Source organism: Equus przewalskii, chromosome 21 (assembly GCF_037783145.1).
Source record: "Equus przewalskii isolate Varuska chromosome 21, EquPr2, whole genome shotgun sequence".
Classification (NCBI taxonomy): domain Eukaryota; kingdom Metazoa; phylum Chordata; class Mammalia; order Perissodactyla; family Equidae; genus Equus; species Equus przewalskii.
The window spans coordinates 15,735,106-15,760,289 of NC_091851.1; positions in this window are offsets into that span (position 1 = coordinate 15,735,106).

Below are 25,184 nucleotides of genomic sequence, written 5' to 3' on the forward strand. Positions count from 1 at the left end.
GATGGCATTCCAAGAATTAATTTAAACCTAATTGTTTTCTTTTCTCTGGATGCAGACACTTCAAAGAGTCAATAAAAGCTCGTTCAAAATAAATAAATTTACCCATGCTCTGTGGTTCCCACTTCTTGGCAAATTGCACACTTCCTTCCTATAAAGGTGCACTCTATATAATTTACAGAAAGATTGGTTTTCTATTAAGCTTTTAAATTTTCAACCTTGTGATATAAATCCTATTCTCTTGAATTTGTAGCAAAAGTGAATTTTATATGCATTCCGTTTCCAAGTGAAAATGCTAATTGTTTTTCCTTTGGTCACAAAATGTATAAATACGTGTTTCTAATTTGATTCTAAAACCTGCCTGAAAATCTCCGTGGAACAGCCTTTGCAATGCTGACCTTTATTACAGCCTTGCTCTCCAGAAAAAAGGAAACTTTTTCTTTGGTATTTCTTTTGTCTGACACTTGCGATCTTTTTCTTCTAGAATTGAGTTTTGTTCAGTTGATGGCTCTGTTTCAGTGAAGTAAACTGCATTTCCAGATTTAGACTGCGCAGTCTGTTACAGAGATACATTGAAGGAATTATTAGCAAATATTTCCTATATATTGTGCTTTGTTTCGGAAAGCAGATACCTGTAGAGTGGAATGACACCAATGTCCATCAGATTCATTTAGCTGTCTCGGTGTGTGAGTGAGTTTGCCTGCCATGTCACAATCACAATATCCTTTGCCTCATGTTGGGCTACTCCACAATATATTACTGTTCTATGCACTACACACATGTGCCACAGATGGTCACTTTTAATTTCAGAGCTCAAATGTAATAAATTCAGCACATTAATATTTGGCTAAGATTAAGTGCTGGGAGACTACCACGGAAAACCCATCAGTCAAGTTCATCTCTAACCAGGCCGTTGTGATTCCATTGCCACAAAATAAACCTTTGTTATGCCTTTTCCTCAGCCTCACAATCCTTTTTCTTTCTTGTGAGTAAGATGTAAATCTAATCCACACGCCAACATTTGCTTACAAGCTGTGCAAAGAACTCAGGGTTTTGGTATTTTGTTAAAACAGACCTGTCAGGGAGACATTTTACTAGCTGTGTAAGTCAGAGCGGGTCCTGGGGTTTTTTTTTTGCCCTCTGTTTGGACTCTGCATTGATTTGTTATTTATTTTATTTTTTATTGAATTCAGTGGAAGGCAGTCAAGTCATCAGTAGCAGTTTCAGTGGAATACCTGTGTTGATGGCCTGAGGTGAGAGACTTGGGGGAAAATCTGGTTTCTGCACTCAGGCGAAGAGAAAGAAGTTTTCAGGGGTAGGGATAAGAAAATACCGAAAGTGGGATAAACTATCATGGAGACTCACATCCATCCTTTCTCGCAATCCATCCACTTTTTAATTTCTTTCTATTTACAGCTTATATTCCAAAGTTTATCATTTCAGTAATGTCCTTGCCAATAGCCTACCTACTTGCTCTTCTTTTATCCATAATTACCTAGTAATGTCTCAAGGCTTATTGACTCTGTGTATTTACCTTCTCTGTGCTTGCACTTCAACAGATAAATATTGCAGATATGCTTTGCTGTTTCATGAGTTACACCTTCCTGGCCACGAATTTCAGTGGTTCTTCCATGTGATGACCACGTTGTTTCAGCTTGCAGTCAGCTCACTCTCTTAGTCTCCATGATGACCATTTCAAACCTTCTGCACTCTTCTCTGTTTTCCCACTTCTGCTCTTCTTTTTTTTTGTTTTTCAAGGAAGATTAGCTCTGAGCCCACATCCGCTGCCAATCCTCCTCGTTCTGCTGAGGAAGATTGGCCCTGAGCTAACCTCTGTGCCCATCTTCCTCTACTTAGACATCACCTCTTATTTAGGTCCCACCCCTGCACCCAACTTTTGTAGCCCATCATTTCCAGCCATCTCATTAACTTTAGCTCTTTAGCATTTCTCCCTTGAGTATTTAGCCACTCGCTCTTTCCTGGATCCTTTCCACTGTCCTTTAAGCAGATGTATAGCTTTATAGACTCTGCTCTATTCCACTGATCCATTTGCTTATTTTTGCAGCAATGCCACACTCTTTTAGTTTCAGTGTCTTTATAAGAAGTCTTGCTACCCTGGTGGTGCAAGTTCATTAGCATTCTCCTTCTTCTTCAAGATTTTCTTGCTACTTTGCATTTTCTCATAAATTTTAGAATAAGCTTGTCAACCCACACAATACACACACCCACACATTGAACTCACATGACTTACTCTGTCGGGATTTTGACTGTGGTGGCATTGAATCTATAGATCAGCTTGGGGAGTTGGCGCCTTTACCATATTGAATCTTCCAATCCATGAGCATAAATTAGCTCTCCATGATTACGCAGATCTACTGTAAAGTCTCTGAATGTGAATTTTATCATTTCTACCTCTAGAATCTTGCATTTCTTTCGTTAGATTTATGTTTTGGTATTTTTTAATTGAAAGCAGGGTCTTCTAATTTATGTTTCTGTTTGTCACTTGTAAACAGAATATAATTTTGCTTTGTATATTAATTTGAATTCAGTGACATTGCTAAATTCTCTCATTTATTTGAACAAGTCATTGGTAGAGTCTTTGGGTTTTCTACCTACAATCACATCATATTAATAATAGTACATTTTTTGTTGTTTTTTTCCAATCCTGTTCGTTAGTTTCCTTTTCCTTCCTTCTTTCCTTCCTTCCTTCCCTTCTTCTTTCTTTCCTCTCTCCCTCCTTCCCTGCTTTCTTCCTTCCTTTCTCCCTCCCTCCCTCCCTCTCTTGCTTCTTTCCTTCCTTCATTGGGTATTATAGTACAGTATTGAATAGAAAGGTCAAAGAGAACATCCTTATCTTTTCCCTGATATAATTTCAGTATTGCATCATTAAATATAATGTTTGCTGTAGTTTGTTTTTAATAAATTTCATTCATCAAGTTGAGAAAGTTTTCTTCTAATTCTAGTCGTAACTGGTTGTTTTAAAACATATATAGATGTTAAATTTGTCTTATGTTCTGCATTTTTTAAAAAATGGTCATAGGATTTTCTTCATTGGTCTATTAATGAGAAGAATTATTAATTGATTTTCAAATGTTAAACTATCCTTGCATTCCTAGAATAAGTTTAACATGGCCATGATGTGTTATTCTTTTTACATATTACTAGGTTTCCTTCTCTAAAATTTTACCTGGGATTTTCTTTTGAATCTATTCATTCATAATTTATTTCATTTTTTTTTTCTTGATGAAGATTGTCCCTGAGCTAACATCTGTGCCCTTCTTCCTCTATTTTATATGTGGGATGCTACCACAGCATGGCTTGATGAGTGGTGTGTAGCTCTGCACCCAAGATCTGAACCTGCCAACCCCAGGCCACCAAAGTGGAGCATGTAAACTTAACCATTATGCCACCAGGACGGACTCCATAAATTATTTGATTTTTAATGAATTTACTTATAATATTTTATTTATCTTATTATTTCTATTTACAAAATAGTTTCCTTTCTCTAGGCCTGTGTTTTTCTTTCTTATCTTATCTTTCTTTCTTTCTGACTGTTCTTGTTGGATTTTGTTACCACAGACTCTTCAAGAACTTGAGAAGGAGCAATTTTATATTTATACATTTTTTCCACTTACAGAGGCCCTCAAAATTGAATTTAAGAAATCTTTTTTTACCTCTGAATTTAATGGTTATAATGGAAAAATAGTGACAATTTTGATGTGTTCATTTTTCAATGATTTGGGAAATAACAATAGACATAGCTGAAACAAATATGGAAAAATGTCAACAACTAATGATTTTCTTGGTGGATGTTAGGATACTTATTTTGCTAATTTTTCCTCCCATTTATGTTTGAAATTTTCACAATAAAATTTAAAAATATATAAATAGATTCATTGTTCTATTAAAAGACAAAGATTGACAAATTTGAAAAAAGAATCTATATGATGTTTATAAAAGACCCAACTAAAACAGAAACAGAAAAGTTGAAATAAAGGAGTGGGGGAAAAATATTAATCATGCAAATACAAACCAAAAGAAAATGATATAGGTGTTTCAAATATAACAGACTTTAACATAAAAAGGGTCAGGGGCCAGCCCCATGGCCGAGTGGTTAAGTTCATGCACTCGGCTTTGGTGACCCAGGGTTTCGCTGGTTCGGATCCTGTGCATGGACATGGCACTGCTCGTCAGGCCATGCTGAGGCAGCATCCCACATGCCACAACTAGAGGGACCCACAAGTAAACAAATATACAAGTATGTACTGGGGGAATTTGGGGAGAAAAAGCAGAAAAAAAAGGGTCAAATCACAAAAAAGATAAAATAATTCTAAATGTGAATTATAAGGCAGAATTAATGTGTACAGCTTTTCCTTTAAGTTCCATTTTCGCAGTAAAGAATTGTGTATTAGATAGTTATCAAATTGTACGTGGGTTCTTCTGTTTCATTTTCTATCATTGTGAGTCTCATTATGTGTTCATACACTTTTATGTGCTTACAGGGTTTGAATTATAAACAGGATTATCTTTGATGCTTGAATTATCTCATATTTGGCCAATCTGAGTCTCCTTAAATGTTTGATGCTTTGACACGTAATAAAATGTAGGTTGTTTGGGTGTTCAAATCAGTTATTTCTTTTTACGATTTGTATTTTTTCAGCTTAAAATTTTTTTTACTCCCCATTCTTTTGAATTGATTATTTTTCTTTTTCAGGAAGCTCACCCACTCCATGAGTCCTGGGCTTTATTGTGGGTCAGTCGTGTAGGCATGCAGTGCCCATGAACCTGACCTCTGCTTCTTGGACTCTAGCTTCCCAAAAGGTCAACCAGACAGAGCATGGCCCAAGGCCTCGGGCATACAACAACACTCCTATCAAGCAGGATATTCTAGAGACTCAGAGATTCTCTCTCAGGATCCCATCAAGGACCAGTCTTGAAGACAGATCTTTCTTAGGGATGTGCAAATTTGAGCAGCCTCGGCCTGCTGGGTTAACCCTTTCCTGCTCACAGTGTGGAAAGTAAATAAAAGTTCAGGAAGAATCTTCAGCATGTCCTGCCTTGTAAGTATTAAAATAACTCTTTATTCCAGAAGCATTCATTAATATACTTCTAAAATTCACCCCTCTCTAAAATATGCCTGTAAAGGAAATGCTACTTCCCAGCTTCTCTTATTAAGAATCTCCTTCTGTAGGATGAATCTTCTATCTTTCACTTGCTCGTTTCACCCATTTCAGTAGCACAATTGTTACCAGCCTATGGATATAAGTATTGAAATTACTATCAGTAATAATAAAAACAAATGTTAGTCTTCTTGACTCCATCAACTTGCAATCTTCCTTCAACCCACTCCCACCCCAGTTCTCATCACAATCTCTCCCCGCTGAGTCTAGGAGGATAACTAACCTTAGAAATGTTGAGGTGGGGATATGCCCTGGGAAGCTCTCAATGAGTACAAGTTCTCTTTGGTTCCATGCAGAGATGGAGAGAATGTTGCTCTATAGTTTATGTCACATCTGATCCAACTGAGCCACCAAAGCATATCTCCCTGATGCCCTAATCTCTCACAGTCTGCGGCAAGAGCTGCTCTAACAGTCATCCTAGTCTTCCCAGCAGCCTTTGCTCTCTGCAGATTTCTTCACCTCAGGCAACTAGCTTCCTGACAGCTCTTTCTTTTCCTGTTCACCTAACGTGTGGGCACAGGTTACAGTGAAACTGGAAGGCTGGTGCCAACAATATCAGATTAGTGACAACGTATGAGCATCTTGAGAATCTTTCTCCTCTTGTATGATGGAGAAGATGGCCAAGTTCAGTGGAGGTTTGCATCATGACCAATGCGCTTTGAAACAGTGGTTCCCAGAATTTTAGCTTTAAAATAATTCGTTAATTTAAATGAATTTGAGAGAATCTAATAGAATTACCATATTTTTTATTTCCCCAAGAAAGAATATCTTGAAGTTTGAAAAAGAAAATTCCAAAGCACAATCTATTCACTCATTCATTCCTACTTATAGAACACAAGCAACTGGACAAAAGAGTAAACAGGGCCTACTCTAGGAATAAAACAAACACTTAAGTGAAATAAACTCAAATTCTTAAAAAGTTTATTTCATTTTGTGTCAGGGTGGTGAAAACTTGGCCACAGCCTAGCCCTGTGTGGAAAGCAGCACATGACTGCCTTCTTAGAGGCGATAATTGTTTTGGTCACTCTTGTCTTCCAAGGGCCTAACTCAGTGCCTGGCACATAGCAGGGACTCAATCACTGGACAAAATAAATCTATGGGTGAATAAAGAATAAAGAAGGCATGGGCGGAATAGCAAGCAGTGAATTGCTGCTATTTTAATAATTATTTTTAACTCACAAACTTCTTTCACAATTGTAGTGAGTTGAATTGTGGCTCCCAAAAGTTATGTTTGCCCAGAACCTTAAAATATGACTTTATTTGGAATAAGGGTGTTTGCTCATGTAATTAAGGTAAGAATCTTGAGATAAGATTATCCTGGATTTGGATGGGACCTAAAACCAATGATGAGTATTAGACAAAAAAGGAGTTGACAGGGGCTGGCCTGGTGGTGTAGTGGTTAAGTTCGTGCGCACTCCACTTTGGCCATCCGGGGTTCACTGGTTCACCGGGTGTGGACCTATGCACCATTTATCAAGCCATGATATGGCAGAGATCCCACATATAAAGTAGAGGAAGATGGGCATGGATGTTAGCTCAGAGCCAATCTTCCTTAACAAAAAAGAGGATTGGTGGCAGATGTTAGCTAAAGGCTAATCTTCCTAAAAAAACAGCAACAAAAAAAAGGAGATGACATACAGAGACACAGGGGGAAAGCCATGAGGAAGAGTGAGGTAGAAATTGCGGTGATGCGTCTAAAAGCTAAGTAATGCCAAGGATTGCTGGCAAACACCAGAAGCTAGGAGAGCGGTATTTGAATGGCTTTCACCTCCGAGCAGAAAGAACCAACCCTACTGACACCTTGATTTTGGACTTCTGGCCTCCAAAACTGTGAGAGAATAAATTTCTGTCATTTTAAACCATGAAATTTTTGTCAATTTGTTACAGCAACCCTAGAATTGAATACAAAATTTTACATATAAACTTGGAGTTACTTTTATGTATTCAAAGAATCATTGTGGAATATTTACATGATATATGACAACATGCTCTTTTAAAAATAATAATTTGCATTATTAATCACATTTTATAAAATTATTTAAATGAAATCTTTTAATATTCTTTATACACAGGCAAAGTATAAATATGTTACTATTTAAATTGAGAACAGAGGTTATTTACTTAAAAAAGTAATGTTATAAAATTACAAAATAAAAAATACGATTATAAAATTATAAAAGAAAAAAAGTATGATTTGTTGACCAATAAATTAAAAATGGCATGTTACATTGTGTTTCATTAGAGGATAGATGTTCTTTAGATATATTTTGAAATTTAGTTACGTGTTTTATATCATCAAAAATAAAGACTGCTTTTGCGATCTGATCTTTAGAATATCACCACTTTTGGATTAGCCATCGACTGATCTGTTTTTCTAGAAGATGCATCTCTTTCTAGATTATAAGACAGTTGGCTTCATATTCTCTTTTCAGCCAGGAGGTGCCTCTGGAACCTCTTCATTCAGGTTAAATGAAAAGACAAATTGTGTGTAATCCCTGCTGTATTTTTTCTTCTTAAGCACTGATTTTCTGAGATCTAAAGCTATTCTGATTTGATCTGCAGGAATTTTAATCAGAAGAATTCAATGTGCTGATTTGGTGCTGATCATGTTGAGAAAATTTACATAATTACTATAATTTGTGTGCTCTCCCTAAATGATGTTTCTTTGCTCTTGACTTCAACCAGCTATCATTTATGAGTAAAAGTGAAACATGTGTTAAGACCTATCATGGATTAGATTATTGTTCAGAAAATATTGACTCCCTCGTGTGTCCTACCTGTGGTCTTTTCCCACCATATTGATGTTCAGTTTAATCTTGTCAGCTGTTTCACTTTCCTGGCGTATATTTTTAAAAGTAACATTTTGTTGCTATAATTTCCCTTATAAACTCAAATAAAAAACATTTACTTTTCAAATAAGAAGAATAGAGTTGTAATGATAGTTGATTGTCAGCTCTTACGGTTGGCAGTTATAGGATTCAATTTATTAAATGTTTTAGCATTCGATTTATTTGTATTTTGGTTTTGGTTGAAAAGTATCAAGAAAATTTCAATTATTTAGAATAATAACTACAAATATTAATTTCTTCTTTTAAACCTTGTTTTGTAGTGTTAGGGTGATCTTTATTTATTTTTTATTTTATTTTTATTTTTTGTGAGGAAGATTGTCACTGAGCTAACATCTGTGTCAATCTTCCTCTACTTTACGTGGGATGCCGCCACAGTGTGGCTTGATGAGTGGGTCTAGGTCGGCACCCGGGATCCGAACCTGCAAACCTAGTGTGCGAACTTAACCACTATGCCACGGGGCCGGCCCTGGATTATCCTTAGAGTAGAAGCCCTAAAGCGAATTATTAGGACATTATTTTCTTATAAATTACAAACACTATCTCATAATTGTTAACATTCTTTATTGTAATTATAAAAGCTAAAGAGTAAGGAGCCAAAATTTATCATATAAGTGGTAATATGCAATTATTAAAAATGAGAGCTTGCTATATGTGGACTTATTATTGAACAACTGCTCTGGCAGACGCCTCCTCTGAGAGACACAGCTAAGCCTGACTCGTGTTTAAGTACAACACACAGATGTTAGCGCTCCAGTCCATTGACATTCCAAGCGTGGTCTGTGGATGGCAACATCAGCAATGCCTGGGGGCTAATAAGAAATGCAAACTCTCAGGCCCAATAAAGAGACCACTGAATCACCACTCCTGTGGGTGGAGCCCAGCAATCAGTGTTTTTTTTGTTTTGTTTTGTTTTTGAGGAAGATTAGCCCTGAGCTAACATCCATGCCCATCTTCTACTTTATATATGGGACACCTGCCACAGCATGGCTTGACAAGGGGTGCATAGGTCCGCATCTGGAATCCAAACCAGCAAACCCCGTCCCATTAAAGCAGAAGATGCGAACTTAACCCCTCTGCTACGGGTGGCCCCAGCAATCAGTATCTTAACAAGCTGCCTGTGAGATTCTGATACAGCTCAAGTCTGAGAGGAGCTGGGCCAGAGGGCCACACCCTCGGACAGAGTACCTATATAGACATGCATAGGCCAGAAATGACATAAAAGATCAGTCTTGCAGCCCTAAGGTGGTGAAGTCTTATTAATGACTACTCTATAAACACTTCAAATATCTGAGAGAGAGGGTAGGAGGAGATGCATTTAAACTTCTGCAGTGAAGAAGTTAACTTGAATGTAAACGATTATTCCAATGTATATAACATACATCCTACATATTTATAGTATATAATTAAATAATTCTGATTTTCTAATTACTGTTTTACCAATGGCTAAGTATCTTTCAAGCAGAAAAATCTGGATCAAGATTTCTGGAAATCCTGAGATAAATCCCATCACTTGTGTGTAGTTGTTCATAGCTTGGTGGGAGGAAAAGGCAAGAAAAGAGACAGTTAAGATGCTGGGGTCTCAAGAGAACTTCTGATATAAAAATCCATCACTTCTGTGTTTTCTGATATAAAAATCCATCACTTCTGTTCATAGTTTGGTGGGAGAAAAAGGCAAGAAAAGAGACAATCAAGATGCTGGGGCTTCTGGGAACCAAAAGGTACGATCAGATACAGAGGCACCCCGTGGTAAGAACGTAGATAAATTGCACATTTGGGAACTAGTAGTCCATTAATATGATTGTGTGGTTTTGCACTCTGATGGGCAAAGAAATGTCAACTTCGCTTCTGATTTTTTTAACCACTTTTTTGAGATTTAATTCACATACCATAAAATTCACCCATTTCAAGTGTACAACTCAGTGTTTTTTAGTAGAGTCATGGAGTTGTACAACCATCACCACTATCCGATTTCAGAACACGTCTATCATCTCTCAAAGAAATTCCTGTATCCATTAAGAGTCTATTCATTCTTTCCCACCTCCACTACCCCCAACCCTATGCAGACACTCATCTACTTCATGTTTCTATAGATTTGCCCATTCTGGACTTTTCTTATAACTGGAATCATATGATCTAGGTCCTTTGCATTCTTTTGTGTCTGGCTTCTTTCTCTTTGCTTGTTTTCAATGTTCACATGTTATAGAATATATCAGTACTTCATTACTTTTTATTGCCAAATAGTCTGCCATTGTATGGATATAACAGATTTTATTAATCCATTCATCAGTGGCAGAACATTTGGGTTGTTTCTACTTTTTGGCTCTTGTGAATAATGCTTGCTATAAATATTTATGAATAAGTTTTTTTGTGGACAGATGGTTTCATTTCTTGAGTATATACCTAGGAGTGCGATTGCTGGGTTATATGGTAACTCTACATTTAATCTTTTCAGAAACTGTATTCAAATAACATTAGCTGCATCATTTTGCATTCTCACCACCAATGTACGAGGGCTCCAATTTCTCCACATTCCTGCCGACTCACACTATTGTATGCCATTTTGACTATAGCCATTCTTGTGGGTGTGAAGTGGTATTTCATTGTGGTTTTGATTTGCTTTTTTCTAATGCAAATAACTAATGATGTTTTCATGTGCTTTCTGGCCATTCGTCTGTCTTCTTTGGAGAAATGTCCATTCACATCTTTAGTATTTTTATTATTGAGTTCTAACAATTTTTCTACAATCTAGGTATGATTTTCATTGATGAAGTACAATAGATATTACATCATGCATGCAAACCTCATCATCAGTGGTACGGTTGGGGGAGTCACTGACCCCAGGATTGGCTTGTTGGGTGAGGGCAGGCTCTATCCAATAATCCAGGAGGGCCTAATGCCTGAGGGCAGGTGCACAGGAGTGAACTGCGCATGTGCCTGCTGAGAGACTCAGTATCTAGGCCTCCAGAGATCTGTTCCTGGGATTCGGTCTGTGGGTCCAGGCCGTGTAGGGATAGACTGTGCCAATGCGGGGAATTTTGGGAGACTCACTGCCCTGCCAAGGTCCAGCCCACTCCCAAAGAGATGCTTGTTCTCCTGAAGCCAGATCTCACGGTAACTCCTTAGCCTCGTCATCTCGGGCAGTGCCAGGGAATCCGCTCATGAGAGACACCTGGGAGACCTGATGCCCACAGAGGCCCTCTGTATCTTCCCTGCACAGGGCCATAAGAGGGCTGGCTCAAATGACCTTCCTTCTGTGCATCAGGAGCGTAGTGCGGAAACCCTGGCCTAGGAAAATGGCTTGCTAGGTGACGGGTGGCCCCTGTTGACCCAGGCGTAGAAGTGAATGCTTGAGTGCAGGTGAGCTTGGAGTGAACTACGCATGTGCATGTGGGTACACTCGGAATCCAGGTTCCCTGTGCTGGTTCCCAGGGCTGGGTAGGGATAGGCCTGGCCCCAGGTGGAGACTTCTGGGGACACATCCTGCTGCCAGGGTCCATCCTGCTCCAGAACAGAGTTAATAATTCCCCTGTAGCCAGATCTCAGGGATCTCTGTACCCATTCTGTGCCTGACCCAGGACACATGGGATGAAAGTCACCTAGGAATCACAGTTGCCAGACATACCCAAAGTCCAGTAAGGACAGCAGGACCATATGTGGTCTGACAGGAGCCACCATTCAAACCTCCTCATCAATGGTGCAGTTTGGGGAACCGCTGGACCCTGGATGATGGCCTAATGGATGAGGACAGGCCCTGTCCAAGAGGCCAGGAGGGCCTGATGCCCGAGGGCAGGTCCCAGGGAGTGAACTGCACATGCGCCAACAGCTTGACTCAGCGTCCAAGGCTCTGGGGTATCTGTCCCTGGGTTCAGTCCACGCTGGAATAGGCTGCACCACAGGCTGGGGCTTCTGAGGGACAATACGGCGCTGTGCATGGTGTGAGGTAGGCATCCTATTTCATTATTTTGCCTGTGGCCGTCCTGTTTTCTCAGCACCACTTCCTGAAAAACTATTCCTTCCCCCATTGAATTTTCTCAGCGCCCTTATCAAAAGTCAATTGACCACAAATGTAAAGGTTTACTTCTGGACTCTCAATACTATTTTATTGATTAACATGTCATTTTATGCCAGTACTGTGCTGTCTTCATTGCTGTAGCTTTGTAGTAAGTTTTAGAATTGAGAAGTGTGAGTCTTCCCGCTTTGTTCTTCTTTTTCGAGATTGTTTTGGCTATCCCAGCTTCCTTGCATTTGCGTGTGAATTTTACGATTTGCTTTTCAAATTCTGCAAAAAAGCCGTCTGAGATTTTGACAGGTTTGCATTGAATCTGTAGATCTACTTTATTTTCTTATGTGATTGTAAATACCTTCAGTACGCCAAGGAATCTCAACTATCTATACTTAATCCAGACATGTGTTAGAAATCCTAGACTCCTATATTTAACTGCCCAGTCGGTCATCTCTGAGGCATCTCAAACTTATCAAGTTCAGTTTAACTCTTGGTGTTTCTCCCCTTCAGGTGGACTTCCCCTAGCCTTCCGCCTCCCCAGTAAATGCCACTCTTGTTTACCTAGTGGACTATGCTGTGTAGCAGATCAGTTTCTGCAGGTGATTTAGACGTAAAAAAGTTTTGTTTTCTCATAAAAATAGTCTGGAGGCCTGGCTGGCATGTGAGTGCCTGCCTTCTCCAATGTTTGGTCCTTGCCTTCATGATCCAAATTGACTGCTCAAGTTACAATTTCACATCTAAATTCCAAACAGAAGGGTTTAGGAAGAGAAGAGTAAGACCATGACTCCTTTTTTTTTCTCTTTTTAAGGAAACATCTCAGAAAGTCCAAACACTTCCACTTATATTTTCCTGCCAAGTGGTTAGCGACATAACATAATAACAATACACAGCTGAAGGTGAGGCAGAAAAATATAAATTTTATCTGAGACTCTTAGCCACACCAAATAAATTTAGGGTTCTATTGTTAAGAAGAGAGGGAGGAGATGGGTGTCAGGAGAGGAAAATAGCAGAGAATCATCCTGTAGATGTCATTTTCCTTTTCTTTCCTTCTCACCCAAACCATCAATAAATCTTTTTCTGTTGACTTTCCAACAGTAGGTTGAATTGGTTCACTTTCTATCTCCAATGCATTTTTGTCCATGCCATCATCATATTTTGCCATCCTTAGTATCCAATTATCTCTGCTACTCTTTGCCCCTATATTCTGCAGACACTTGTCAGAGAAACAGTTTACAAAATTTTTATCTGATAACATTGTTTCCTAGCTTAAAACTCCTCTAGAGTTCTCTTTGCCATTAGTATCTGTAGATTTACGTATGCAGCCTTGCATGCATTGACCACTTCCCGTGTCTCTAGCTTTAGCTCACACCACGCATTCCTCACTTTATCTCATTCAGCCCCACGGAACTTTTTCAGTCCCTCACACACATTGTGTCTCCTATCACAGGGCACATACTGTTGCCTCTGTTGGAATGTATTTCCCTCCCTCTTTGATGAGTTAGAATAATACCATTCATCCTTCTGATCTCTGTTATGGGGTCAAACACCCCTTCTATAAGCTCCCACAGCTTCTCTCCAGTGAAATATGTAGCAATGCAGTAATTTCACATTTATATGGTGATTTGCTATTTGTCTGATCCCAGTAAAATCCAGGAGGGGAGACACGATGTCTTTATTTGCTCGTCACTGTGTTCTTGGAATAGCATCTGACATTTGATGCAGTCAATAAATCTTGGTTAAATGAATGAAATAATGAAGAGATATCATGGAGAAGAGGGAATCAATTTTTTGAGCTTCATAAATACAAAACTGGGAATGAATTTTTGGAAAACAATATTGTTAAAGAAAAAAACCCAGAACATTATTATATGTGGAATTACCCAACAACTTGTGGGCAACTTGTCTTGTGAATGTGTGCCCTTGTTCATTCATCAGATAGTTGTTGAGGATCCTGTGCATGCCCTGCCACTTGCTGCTTGTATGACATTGGCACATTATTAATGACTCCAAGTATCGGTTTCCTCATTTTCTCAAGCAACAGTAATTGATTTCCCAGGACTCTTCTCAGCCAGTCTGCTGAAGTCTACACTTGCAGTGGTTATTTCATGGTCCTCTTCACCTGTTCATTCATTCATTGGTAATGAAAGGTCTGCCTCTGAGGTTCATCTCTCTCTGAATTAGGAAGTTATCTATTTGTAGATGCTTCCTTCAGATTGATCACAGACTGTCATTCTAATGGGTTCTACTGGATGTTTGGTAGGTTTTGGCACTGAACAAATTGGAGTTGGTTCCTGCCTTCATGGAAGTCAGTCTAGTGGGGAGGGAGGAAAGGTGTAAAATAAAATATTAAAAAATTAACTGCTAAATTGGAATAGATGGTGTGAGGGGCAAGTCAGGGAATATGATATGGGCATGTGGGGGACAGATTGATTGATTTTGCAAGTTGTTGTCAGGCTTCTTAGAAAAATAAAGAGAGACTATGGGGATCACTAGAATTAGGAAATACTAATATACAATGAATGCTCCTTCACCAGGGGCAGCCTGGGGATCCTCCATCTGTACTCATTTTGCCAGATCTTGCCTGAGCTAAACTGGAAAGATATGAGACTGGCCAGAAGCATGCAGGATGTAGGGGACGAATTAAGATGTGGATCTGGGACAGTTTCTCTGAGGAAGTGATACAGTTATTTAAACAAAGACTTGAGGGATGAATAAGGAGCAGATCTAGCAAGGAGTGGGAGGAAAAACATCCCAAGTAGGAGTATTAAGCCCCCAAGGTGAATGAGAGCTTGTTGTGACTTTCCAGAGAGGCTGCGAGGCTGGCAGGGGCTGAGGCTGCCGAGGACACTTACCATGTGTCACCTCAATTCCTCACTCGCTCTCCTCCAGTGTTCCTCCTAAATAAGGCTCCAAGGGTTTGACAGAGTTCTTCTGATGCACTATGGCAAGTGCAAGAATACTGGGGCATTTTCCCCCTTTGCCTAGAAATAATATATTTGCGTTAGTGTGATTGAGTGTACACTTGCATTTTTGACCACTTCCCCACTGTTGTGCTTCCAGTCGGTCAAGTCCCCAGAATCTTGATCAAATAAGTGGGTGTTAGGACAGTTACATACCTATCATTAATATTTGAGACTAAATAGGAGAATTTAAACATCACTGCTCATCTTCAACTTTCCGTGTTATTTTTCATAGCATTTTGCTCTAGAGATAATATGTAACCTTCAATCCTGTTATATTCTACTTTTTTATGATAGATATCACTAGATACTACACACGAAGTACAAATTAAGCCTAATTACATACTTTTTGTTCAGGAGAAGTAACATACACACAGAAGAATAGGCAGTAAGATGATGGCAAATATATCAATGTGAGGGAAGCGTGTACTACACAACTCCCTCAGTCAGGTATGATCTTAATAGCAAAGGCAGGCCTTTAATTCCAGTGAATTAATGAACAAGTGAAGAGGGCCATGAAATAAAAATAGGAAAAGAAGATATGGAAGTTTTTTTTTTATCACAGTAATGCCCGCAGATGAGCTGAAAAGTGTCCCAAGGCATCAAAGAATCAATCGCCCTCACCTGAAGCGACTGATGACTATTTGGATGCCAAAAATAGTCTGATTGTACTTGTATGTAAATAAATGTGTGTACATCCTTCAAACAATTAAAGGAAGGGAAATAAAGCCCTTTATCCAAAGCTTTTACATAGCTAAGCATTTAAATAGTGGAGTGTTTCCAGGAATTTTGGGGGCACCATACCTCATATTTTGAGAAACCCCACCAGATCATTTGTAAGCATGTCTAGTGTGTACATGTAGCATCGGAAAGATCAACATCCATTTTCCATTCGTAGTCTGGACAATGCTAGGTACTTGTCACCATCTTGGCCCCAAATGTGATTCCTAGGAGGCACATACAGTCTTAATGATGTTTCGGTCAATGACGGACCACATATACAATGGTGGTCCCATAAGATTAGTACCATATAGCCTAGGTGTGTAGGACGCTATACCATCTAGGTTTGTGTAAGTTCACTCTGTGATGTTCACACAATGATGAAATCACCTAATGACACATTTCTCAGAATGTATTATTCCCCTTCATTAAGTGATTCATGACTGTGTTCACAAGACGTTAATGAATATTTCCAGTGTCCATGGACCAATGTTTGCTTCACTGAGTCAGAGGACTGGATGAGCCCTGGTCAGCTAGTGCCAATCAACCCAGTCAAACAAAGACAGAGAACTATACTTGTTTTAAGAGCTCTCTGGAGGATATTTCACAAACTTACCCATTCATTCTTATGTCAAGCAACTCCTCCTTCTTACGAAATCTTCCTTCTAACTTCTGAAGTCAATGTTAAGCCTGCTTTCTCTATTTTGTCCCAGGAAGGATGAGAAGTTTGCCTACTATATAATCATGGCAACCAGTCCTCTTTCATCTTTGTCCCCTCTGGTTTACAAAATGGTCTCAGGTTATTCACTTTCTCTGATTGACATGTATAAATTTAGACCCGAACTTAGTGATCTTGAATATTCTTATATTTTTGTAAAACATAGCTGTATAGCTGGGAAAAGAGTTTAAGCAGAGGCCAAAAGTCACATGAGAAAGTGTGCCCCTGAACACACAGGCTAATGCTCTTTCTTCCCCACCTCAATAAACTCGCCTTTATGTGCCTAGAACAACACGTAGGATTTCTAGAATGCAAAACTTAAACAAGAGTTCAGAGTAGTATGGGTATTTGGAGGAAGATGGTAATTGTTATGAGAAAAGTCAATTGTTTTATTATTTTAAAGCCTTGAGAATGAGAATTTAAATTGTCATTGGTTTCCTATCCCTCTTGAGGCAAGCATGTTCTACACTGATCGTTCTCAAAGAAGGAGCATGCACATAATTGGGTTTGTAGTCATTCCTGGTGTTGGTTCAGGGTTTTTGGAGATAAAAGCACTAGTCCTTATGACCATCCACCACTGGTTCCAGCACAGCATTGTGAGAGTCATAAAGTCTGCTGGCTTTGACTCATGCTCCCTGAGAGCATCTTCTGATCTTGGCCAAAGAACACTCCTCACCTCTCTCGACACTCACTCTGTATCTTTGATTATAATAATAATGCAGCCAACACTTATTGGATGCTTATAATGTGCCATGCATTTTGTAAAGGGATATATATATATATATATATATATCCCTTCATATACATAATACATCTATAAAAAATTCTAGAAAAATTAGAAAATTTAAATCACATAAAAATATGTATGTATTTTATATATTTTGTATGTATCTGTATATACATGTATTTAATGTTTATATATACATACAGAAAAATATATAAATATGTGTGAATTTGTATAAACACTATCTATATAGACACATACACAAAAACACATACAAACTTACATGCCTAGAATAAGGCCTGAAAGCAAACATAATAAAATATAAATGTGATTATCTAAGGTTCATAGGATTATAGATATTTTTGTTTTCTTCGTACTTTTCTGCATTTTTAAAACTTCTCAGCTGAGCATGTGTGGATTTAATCATTAAAAAGAACAAGAAAATTGTAGGAGAAAATATTGTAGATCCCAAGAATACAAAAAATGATGAGGTTTTAAAACCTGTTATATACGTTGTGTCATGCATTGTCCTACTAGAGTCGCAAGTAAGATAGTGACATGAGGCTGTGTTTTGGAAGCCCTCTTCCTGTGAAATCTCTATGAGTATGTCAGTCTGATGGAAGAGGCCAGCTTCAATTAGAGACGGTTCTGGTGCCCATGGTAAGTGAACTTGCAGGCAACTCTGTATAGCTTTAAGAAAGTGTAATTAGAAGTGAAATTGCAGCGTTTTGTTGTCCAGGAACCCACAAGGTAAAGTGAGTCAGCTGCATTCATATAGTCTAGAGTAGAGGAAAGAACAATCTACCCAGCAACAAGAAAATATATATAATGTTATAGAAAAATTAGAGAGTGTAAATAATATAAACATTAGAACCACCACATTGGTCAGTTACTTAAAATTTTTAGATTTTTGTTCTCACATGTAACATGAGCAGGTTGGACTAGTCTTCTCCAGATCTCAGCATCTGGAATTCTGAGTCGGTGTGAATTCCACCACTGAAAGACTCAGAACATTCACAGGAATGATCGAGCTATAAGTGAAGGATAGATGGAAACTTTAGTCTAAACACCAAGAAACAAATCAGGAGCAAAGAATCCCAAGAATAGCTGCATTTACAGGAAGAAAAAACTTTTCAGTTTCTACTGAAAACCTCCCTTAGCGGTTTTTATTGTTTGCAGTGGGTTTTTTCCACTGTAGTTAAAAAGACCTAAAGTGAGAAGGGCCTGTATGGCTGTTTTCTGATCACCTTGAAGGGATAAGTAGAAATTTTTGTAAGACGCAGCTCTGTAGAGGAGAGGAACCCAGAAGATAAAGTGGATGGGTGAGCACCCAGAGTTGAGAGGTCAGTGTTCCAAATCCCTAGAATCTGAAGGAAAATGGAAAGCACTGTGTGTGTGGAGATAGTTTGAGAAAGATATGTGTGCATTCTCTCCCAGAGCTTAAACCCATCAATAGGCTGAGAGTGTTCAATGTCTTCAGGCCACATGTTTCTTATAAGCCTGAGACTCAAACATCCAATTATCCATTTGACATTTCCAGTTGGATGTGTCATAGGTATCTCAAGCTTACTATGGCCAAAACAGAACCCTTCATTTCCCCCTCAAACCTGGCTCTCCTCAGCCTTTTTCATCTCTATAAATGGCACCACCGTTGACCCAGTTACAGAAGCCAGAAGCCTGAGAGTCGTTCTTGACGCCTCCCTTTCCCTCAGCCCCCACATCAATTCATCAGCAGTCCTGTCAATTCTCTCTCCAAAATATCCCTCATCCCCATCTATTTTCCTCAATCTTGAGAACTCCCACTCTATCAAAGTCACCATGATGTTTTACCCAGACTTCTGCAATAGCCTGCAGATTGATTTCTTCATTTCCACTCTTGCCCCTACAATTTATTGTTCATATCACAGCCAGAGGGATCTTTTAGAAACTTACATCACTTGTCTGCTTAAATCCATTGTTCTTAGAATAAAAACTGTGCTCCTATCCATGGACGCCTGCATGATGGGTCTCATCCTCCTCCACATCTACAGCTACTATTCTCTCCTTTGAAATATCCAGCAGGTCTAACTCCTTTTTAGGTCTCAAAACACATCCACTTATTTGGGCCACAAGGTCTTCCTTCACCTGGAATATTTTTTTCCCCATAGATCAGATCTCACGGTGGTTTGTGTCTACTATCAGTCCTCAGCTTAAATTTTACTTCATCAAAATGGACTTAACTGTGACCACCCTATTGACAATTGGACCTTTCTCTCATTCTGTATCATGACACCCTGTTAATTCTTCTTATAGCACTAAATCAGTCAGTTATTATCTATTTATTGATTTATTAAATTGTGAACAGCCAGTCTCACCCACTTGAGTCTGAGTTCTCAGAAGACAGGACCTCTGAGTGGGATTCACAACTCCAGCACAGTGCTGACACACACTAGGCACTTGATAAGTCTTTGTCAAATGTGTAGATAGATATGTGGGCTTGGGCCTTAACCAATGGGAGATCCAAACATTCTCAGTTGGATGCATAACCTTTAGAGAGTTTGGCTGAAGAAAAAATGTCATTACTCTATTATCAGATCTCTATACGTATAGTCACGCATTGCTTAACAATAGGGGTCTGTTGATAAATGCATCATTAGGTGATTTTGTCGTTGGCCCAACATCATAGTTACATCATAGTTGCATCGTACTTACACAAACCTAGATGGTGTAACCTACTACATGCGTAGGCTCCATGGTACTCATCTTATGGGACCACGGTCATATACGTGGTCTATTGTTGGTTGACCAAAGCTTTGTTATCTGGCACATAAGTGTACAGTATCTGCTGATTGGAATGGGTTTCAGTGCAGTAGTGGCAGCTAATATTTTGCTGGCAATTTTTCAGAGGAATTCGCGGTCCACCATTCTGCTCTTGAAATCTGTGTGTCAAACATGAACCCTCCTAGTAGCCCCTGCATGGAATCCAAAACATAGTTCTAAATGCAGCTTCTCCCAAAAATATTTGTGTAATTTCAGCAGCCAGTGAGTCTCCAGCCCTCAATTTTCTCATCTATAAAATAATATGGAGGAAGAGGGGATTTGGAAATATGTTTTCCTTAGGTTCCTTTTAATTCTGTTTCCTGATTCCAGAAGACGGATTCATTTCCTTTTAACTCACAAGTAGGAGGCACTGAAGTGTAGTATGGTGATTCCAAACCTTACTGTACTTGTGTACTTCCTCTATCTTTTTGCCATATATACCTGCCACCTATACAATTACTGATTGAATTTTTAAAAAAATTGATTCACTTTTGTTTATTTTTTTCAAAGATATGTATATATACAGACGGGCAGACAGACAGACACACGTAGGTAGGTAGTAGGTAGATAGATAGACAGATTCAGAAGAAAAGCTAACTGAAAGAGAATTCAGTTAATTACTCCTTTCTTTTGTTTTGAGTCCTTTTTGCTTTTTCTTGCCTGGGGCAAAAAACCTAAGAAGGCAAAGAAAAAGAAAGAAAGGAATTCTGTCTTGCTTACTGGAAAACACGTTAACACATTCACCAACCAACCAACCAAGAGATGCATCAAAAACTCTTGATGTGCAAAAGCAACAATTGAGACCTTAAAAAGTTGCGCTGTCATTGTGGCTATTTATAATACTTGGTGTGCTTGCACCTGTTATATTTAGTAACAAGAGGGATATTTACCAAAATAGATACCTACAGAATAGACATGAGAGTCGTTTCACTTCTGTGGTTCAATTTTGCCTGAATTACTTTTCTCTGCCTTATGTTTACGGTGCAAACAGGCCTGGCTCCTGAGACTTTTAATCTGATATTTATTCATTCAGCTAGCATCCTCAAAGCTCCAAGATGTGTTATGACAGCCTTGAGCTAACTGGAGCCTGGCCAGTGGCGTAAAGCTAACTTTGCATATTCTACATAAAGCATCAGCTGCGTTTCTCAGTACGCATTGCTGAATTCCCTTCCCACTCAAAGTTTGCGTTTCACCCAATATTACTCTCAGTTGAGCGTTTATGTTGGTCTTTGCCAACGATGTAGTCTGTGAGGATACAAGAAACTTGTCAATTCTATCTTGTGTAGTAACTTCAGATCTAGAAAAGTCAACAGACTTCTCTTTGATCCACAAGGCATATAATTTTCTCGTGAGATTTATTTTTCCCCTGCTTGTAAATAAGTACCTCCTCAAAGACACAGTCAACCAAGGATTCCTTTCTGCACTTCTTCATTCTTTTCTCATTCTTCACAGCAAGCTGGAGTCTGCATCTCAACCTAATTGACAAAATTTTGGCCACGTTAATATTTTCTGTCTGGCAGTTGCATTCATCAGAGTCAAGTGAATTTGAAAATCCTTCTAAATGACCTCTGGAGGAAAACAGCTCCTGGCAATTAAAAAAGAATAATTTGTAATCATCATATATTGACTAAGATTGGTCATAATATTTATAAATAACCATAGAAACATATGACTAACAGGATCTACACAGTTGCTTCCAAACCTCCTTCCAGCACAAGGGGAGTCACATAACACTTATAATCTGAAATGCTAGGTGATGGCAAATATTACGTACATGAAGATAGAGAAACTAGACCTGCTGGAGCGATTCCTTAATGGGGTTGCTTTGCAAGCAGCCCCGCCACATTTATGCAGAGTCCTGTTGGCTAATGATTGATGAAACCTTAGTACCACCGTACCCACTTAGTTGAGAAAAGGGATTTCAGAAACAGCAGAAATAGGTAAAATAGAAATACTTTATATTCTATCCTTTAAGATAATGGAGGCAACCTTCACACCTGGGATGGAGGCCATTCATTCAGGGTCAAAATGAATGCTATCTTATCTCAGATAACAAATTAAAGCAAGGTGCCATGTGAACATTATGTCAGCAGACAGCTGTGGTTCCAGGTATTGGGACTGGTGCTACTTGAGAAAGTTGATTCTGCCTAATTAAGCTTGGCCTATGAAGTTGCTTTGGGAAATGCACTGTCCCACATCACTTAGCCAAAGATGACCACAGGAGGCTGGAAATAAGGATTGTCTGGCACTGGAATGGAATGAATGCAAGTTGGCTTTCCGTGATCAGAAGCGTAAAACCTTGTATCAGTTTTGATGCCCTGTCCCAACTTCCGTTTATTCAACGCGTTTCCATCAAACATCATATGCCTGGGTTCTAATATCAGTATGGGGGATATGGAAGGGAACACATAGCATGGTCCCGGCTTGAAATAAGTTAGTTGTCTCAAACAATTGGCCTTAGCATTAGTTAATAAAGTGTTAAGGATTTATTTGACTTCAGTTTAAATGTTAATTTGGGAATACCTACTTATGAATAAAATGGCCAAATTAGAATTCTTTTGTTATTTTCTTATTTTAATCACTTACAACGTAATTCTATTTGAGGTTTATGAAATTAGCTTTGGACTAATCCCCTAAATTTCAGGCCATATTCAATTAAAATTGAAACACTATATGTGTTCCTCCAATGCAGGAGTTCTGAATTTGAATTTTTTTGACCTTTAATTTTTTGATATTTTTTGACTTTATACTGGGAAAGTACTGGGTAAAAATATTAGACAAAATTAAACATAACTGATCCTTTCTCTTGCTCTTGGGATGACTTCCCTGACTCTTTGCTTCTTCATTTGCCACATTTAAGGACTATAACTTGGAGAGTAGATTGGTATTGCTCTTTGTTTTAGGATCCTACAAAGAAGGGGAAGATAGAGGCAAAGTCCTTCTGTGTGCGTGTGTGTGTATTTATGTTTGTATTTATTTTATGCAATGTTTGGGAGTAAGTTGTAGACATGGTTTTCCCTTACCTCTAGTCATTTCAGTGTGTTTTTCCTAAAAGCAAGGACATTCATAAGCACTGCACAGTTATCAAAATCGGGGAAATCAACATGTGCATGATAACAGGATCTCATCTACAGATCTCTTCAGATCTTGTCAGTTGCCCTCGTTGTTATTTTTCTGGCCCAGGATCCAACCCAAGATCCTTCACAGTCATGTCTCTCTGGTGATAGCTCATCTGGAATTATTTCAGGTCCTGCCTGGTCTTCCATGACACCAGCAACCCAAGAGAGTACAGGACAGTCACCTTGCCACCTGCCCTCAATTCAGGCATGCTGTTCCCTCACAATCAGAACCCACAGAAGGCGGTGCTGAGTCTCTCTCAGTGCTTCATATCTGGAGAATGGATTTTGAAATTAGAAACCACAAATGTCAGGCAGTGCGACCTGGGGAAAATTATATAACTTCTCCGAACTTCAGTTTCTTTATCTATAAAACAGGAATATTAATAGGAACCTCAGACTGTTGCTAGGAAACTATATAATACGGTAAATTACTTAATGCAATGTCTGGCGTATGTGAATTGCTCAGCAAATGTTACAAGTTATTGCATCTGTCTTAGAAGATGGACATAAGTAGGCCTTCAGAAATTATGGTAATTGATTTCCAGGTTCCTTACTACCTTGCCAAGAAAGTGCTAGAATCCTTGTGATTTGTTATTAATTTTAGCAAAACATTTAAGAGGAAGAAGAGGTGGCTGCAATTACTGTTTTACGTGAGGTTTAGGATTAACTGAATCATTCAGTTCAGCAGACTAACCCTGTCCATGATAACTCATGGAAACTTGGGCTTCAACTCATAATTCAGCAATACCGTTAATGTAAAATGTATTTCCCTCCCAGCATCAGATAGCCCAATTTGGGTGAAAGGAAAGTGGGAAGATTTTGGGGAGGGGGTCTGACTTTTTGAGGAACCAGCTGAAAGATAAGAGCTACACATCCAACCACATTTGTCTCATCCAGGGGAACTTCATTTACTTATGTTTTTAAGCAATAAATTTTCTCCTGAGCTAAGAGGAGGTCATCTTGGTCTAAATTGTCTGAGGTTTTTTTTTTTTTTTTTTTTTTTTTGAGGATTGGCACCTGGGCTAACAACTGTTGCCAATCTTTATTTATTTTTTCTGCTTTATCTCCACCCCGCCCCTCGACCCCTGTACACAGTTGTATATCTTAGTTGCATGCCCTTCTAGTTGTGGGCTGTGGGACGCCGCCTCAATGTGGCCTGATGAGCGGTGCCATGTCCGCGCCCAGGATCCGAACCCTGGGCCGCTGCAGCTGAGCGCGCGAACTTAACCACTCGGCCATGGAGCCGGCCCCTGTTTGTTTTTTAAGTAAACATTATTTTTTAGAGCAGTTTTAGAGTCACAGCAAAATTGAGCAGAAGGTACAGAGATTTCTCATATCTCCCTTGCCTCTATGTATGCACAGCTTTCCCCATTATCAAAATCCTCCCCAGGAGTAGTATGTTGTTACAATTGATGAACCTACATTGATACATCATTATCACCCAAAGTCCATAGTTTACATTAGGGTTCACTTGTAGTGTCACACGTTATATAGGTTTTGACAAATGTATAAGGATGTATTTCTACCATTACAGTCTTATGGAGTAGTTTTACTGCCCTAAAAATCTTCTGTGCTCTGTCTAGTCATCCCTCCTTCCCCACAACACGTGGTAACCACCGATCCTTCTACTGTCTCCATAGTTTTAACTTTTTCAGAATCATATAGTTTGTAGCCTTTTCAAATTGGCTTCTTGCACACAGTGATATGTATTTAAGGTTCCTCTATGTCTTTTCACAGTTTGATAGCTCTTTTTTAGCACTGAATAATATTCCATTGTCTGGGTATATCACAGTTTATTTATCCATTCACCTGCTGAAAGATATCTTGGTTGCTTCTACGTCTTGGAAATTACGAATAAAGCTGTTATAAACATCCACCTGCATGTTTTTGTGTGGATGTGTTTCCAACTCATTTGGCACATACAAAGGAGTGCGATTGCTGAATTGCATGTTAAGAGTGTGTTTAGTTTAGGAAGAAACTGCCAAATTGTCTTCCAAAGTGGCTGTACCATTTTGCATTCCTACCAACAATGAATGAGAATTCCTGCAGCTCCACATCCTTGTCAGCATTTGGTTTTGTCAGTGCTTTGGATTTGGGCTATTCTAATAGGTCTTT